Source organism: Myotis nattereri (assembly GCF_964212035.1).
Source record: "Myotis nattereri genome assembly, chromosome: 5".
Taxonomy (NCBI): Eukaryota; Metazoa; Chordata; class Mammalia; order Chiroptera; family Vespertilionidae; genus Myotis; species Myotis nattereri.
The window spans coordinates 7,967,051-7,970,939 of NC_138080.1; the positions used below are offsets into that span (position 1 = coordinate 7,967,051).

The window sequence follows — 3,889 nt, forward strand, 5'->3', positions numbered from 1 at the left end:
AAGCTACAAAAATAAAAAATAAATGAGGTAGATAAATTAAAGCTTTCATACCCAGGACTCACCTGTTCCAACTTCGTAACCTTCATGCAGTACTCATGGGGGAAAAGAATCTTCACAATTACTTGGCATAAGTCACATCAAAATTTTTATAAAAATCAGTATGTGAACCTCTTATCAGAAACATGCCCTCCATGAGTTTCTTCAATAATGAAAGACTCATTTCTTCGCTAGAGTAGGCACTGGTGAACTAAATCAAGTCACCTTGATTTAGGTCCCCTGCTCAGGTGCCCGCCTGTCCTGGTGTTCAGGAAGGCGGCATCTGAAAGCAGGGAAGACATTGGCACTCTTAGGGCTCCAACTGAACTGTATTTCAACAAGCAGCAACACACACATTGACTCCCGAGGGACGAAGATCATCCATTAGAGGGCATCCTACTTACCGTCCCAAGGTGGAAGGAATATTGTAATTCCACACCTTTGTTAAAAATAAAAAGGAAAGTACATTCAAAAAGGAAACAAAAGATGGGTGCAGGGTTGAGGGACATACAAAGCTGGTCACCAAGGACGGCAGACCTAGTCCATTTACCCTCACACAGTCCGGGAAGTATGCAGCTCCCCCTCCCCAGTTAGGCTAAGCGGTTTCTTTCCCATCATGGTTTAGTAAGTTCCAACTTGAAACAGGGACAATCTTTGGAAATAGTTCCTCTAGCTTGTACAAAGTCTTCATATATACAGTTTGTCTCAAGTAACAAAGCCACTTTGCAAGACCCGCTTCTTCCAAAATTTTTTTTAAAAAAGCTAGTCTGTGTTTGTTTTAGTGTGTGCGTGCGTGTGTGTGTTTTGTTTTGTTTTTGCAAAGCAGCATAGCAACATCGTGATTGTTGGACGTGCCTGAGATTGTGGTCACAACTGGAAACATTTGCACATCAGTAATAAAACAAACAGGAGGAGATGGGTTTTTAAACAACAACAACAACGAGGACAAAAACAAAAGATCCAGTTCAAATGGTCACTCTGCATTTCTCCTTCACACGGGCTCTCCCATCGCTTGGCTGACCACAATCTGTTTTCCTCCAGGAAGTGAGGGAACTGGTGTTTGGGGACGCTGTCAGCAGCACCCTGCTTTTCCACGTCGCTGCTAACCGACTGGGAGCCATCGATCTTGGAGACGGTGTTGCTGACAATGGAGCTGGCACCCAGGGACACCGGGAGAGTCGGGATGCCTCCGTTCTGGATCACCGAGATCTCGTTGGTCTTCATGGCCAGACCATTGTTGAGCATGGTGGTGTACTGGTTCCACACAACAGGGTCCACGTTCACCGAAGGGGCTATGATTTCCTTGGGAAACACCTCTGGGACCCTCTTTGTGTCTGTTCCTAGAAGTGCCATGGTGTTCTCGATGGCCAGCTTCCTCCCGCGGCGCGCGGAGCTGTTGTTGGCGCCATTCGTCATATAGTGAACCTTCAAGTTGCCTTTGGTGGTGAAAGCTCGCCCACATATGTTACACACGAAAGGCTTCTCCCCAGCGTGAGTCCGCTCATGAATCTGGAGGGCACTGGCTGATGAGAAGTTCTTCCACGTGCAGGCGTGCTGCTTGCCCTGGCGGCGTGGCTGGGCCGCCAGCAAAAGTGCCATGCCTGGGGACATGGTTGTGGGTCCAAATGCACCAGGAACTTCGACTTTGACAAGGTTGGCTAGGCTCGGACAAATGCTGATGGGAGACTGCTCCGACACTTGTGCCTGTAGAGGAGTGGCCTCATCTTTGGGTTTGACATCCACCGGGGACACGTTGGGTGGCTTCCCTTTCCCTTTCTTAGACGGGTCTAACGCCACCGTGAGAAAGGGCTCTGGAAGAGCACAGAGCTTGGGGTCGGGGGTAGCAAAGCACCGGGGATGCGGTTTGGGAGCACCCTTGTCTCATCTGGCCTCAGGGCGAAGGACAGCAGCCCCAGGGACACCAAGCTGGTGGTGGAAGGGATGCTTGTGTGAGGTAGCTTGACTTGTTTCAAGGTGTCCAGGGACAGACCTTGGCTTCCAGCTTTCTGGCTGTGCAAAGCCACAGCTGCAGAGACCTGCTGGGACACGTGGCTGCCCAAGGTCTTCAGGGTGTCTGCTCCCGCTGCGCCGGAGTGGAGGGCATGGGCGGCCCACATGTTCACCTGGACTCAGATCTGCTCGGTGAGCTGGATCTGCTGTAGCTGCTGCTGCTGCAGACACAGGATCTGCTCCAGGACCCATGGGGTGCTGTTGGCCCCAGGCAGGGGGGTTGGGCAGCGCCTCTGCACTCCACTGATTCACTGCCACCTTGGTGCCCCGTAGTGCTTGAAGAGTGACCTTAGTGTTGGCCACTTTGCCTTTGGGTAAATAGCTTAAGTCCTGGGCTGTGGGTGGCAGGGAGGCTCCATCTTTAAGTACAGGACAGACTCCGCCCCTGGCTTCTCCTTCATGTCCCCTGAGCTGCTGCCATTCTCCCTGTGACTGTCCTTAATGCTTGGACTGCGTGGCGGGTGGCTCAGCCCAGCCCCAGAGAAGTCTTCGGAAGGCATCGGCCCCTTGCTGTCGTTCATGATGAGGACAGGTGGGTGTTTAGTGAAATTTTTCTTATGTTCTAAGAACTCAGAGACACTGAAGAACTCTCCGCAGCATTTCTCACAGATGTGAGTCTCCTCCTGATGAGGTCTCTTTACTGTCTCTCCGCCCCCATTCATGTCATCACCAGTCCCCGGGTAGTTCACTGAAGCACCCGGCTCCCCCGCCGCCGGCGCTGTTGGGGTCCCGAACCCTGGGCCATCTGGGGCGGCGGCTCTGTGCCCTGGTCCTCCTCGGTGTTGATGTGCTGGGGCTTCGCCTGCTTGCGCCTCGGCATGGTGCTAGGATGGGGATGCCTGCAGTACCGAGGGGACTCATCCGCTCCGCAGCCAGTTCCCGGATTGGGGAAATTTACCCGCCTCTGGCCAGAACGCGCATGTCCCAGTAATTTATGTTATTTATTTCTGCTCTAATCTTTATTATTTCCTTCCTTCTCCTTACTCTGGGCTTTTCTTCTGTTCTCTTTCTAGTTCTTTAAGTTGTAGGGTTAAATAGTTTATTGCTGATTTTTTGTTTTGTTTTTTACGGTATGCTTGTAGTGCTATGAACTTCCCCCTCAGGACTGCTTTTGCTGTGTCCTAGAGATTTTGTGTTGTTGTGTGTTCATTTTCATTTGTTTCCAGGAAGTTTTTGATTTCTTTCTTGATCTCATTGTTAACCCATTCTTTGTTTAATAATGTGATTTAGCTTTCATGTTTTTGAATATTTTTGGGTGTTTTTACTGTAGTTGATTTCTAATTTCATTCCACTGTGATCTGAGAAGATGCTTGATATGATTTTAATCTTCTTGACCTTGTAGAGACTTGTTTTGTGTCCTAACATGTGGTCTATCTTTGTAAATGATCCATGTGCACTTGAGAAGAATGTATATTCTGCTGTGTTGGGGGTGAAGTGTTCTATAAATGTCTATTGAATCCATCTGATCCAGTGTGTCCTTTAGAGTCTCTGTTTCCTTGTTATGTTTTTGTCTGGAAGATCTGTCCAGGGAAGTCAGAGGGGTGTTAAAATCCCCTACTATGACTGTATTATTGTCAATCTCTCTGTTAAAGTCCTCTAGGAATTTTTTTAAAAAATATATTTAGGTGCACCTATATTGGGTGCATAATGTTTACCAGGGTTATATCCTCTTGTTGGATCGATCCCTTTATTATTATGTAGTGACCTTTGTTATCACCTATGATGGCCTTCATTTTAAAGTCTATTTTGTGGGATATGAGTATTGCTACTCCAGCTTTCTTTTCTTTTCTATTTGCATGGAAAATTGTTTTCCATCCCTTAACTTTCATCCTGTGTGTGTCTT

At 48.3% G+C, this 3,889-nt stretch overlaps 1 pseudogene across 1 annotated transcript; it reads right to left on the minus strand.

The window, feature by feature from the left end:
- Positions 1–257: 257 nt before the first annotated feature.
- On the minus strand, positions 258–2,866 carry LOC308519328 (sal-like protein 4; annotated as a pseudogene). Its single transcript has 2 exons — positions 1,032–2,866; positions 258–319 (listed from the first exon to the last, which is right to left on the minus strand). The product of its transcript is annotated as a sal-like protein 4 (transcript).
- Positions 2,867–3,889: the final 1,023 nt, after the last annotated feature.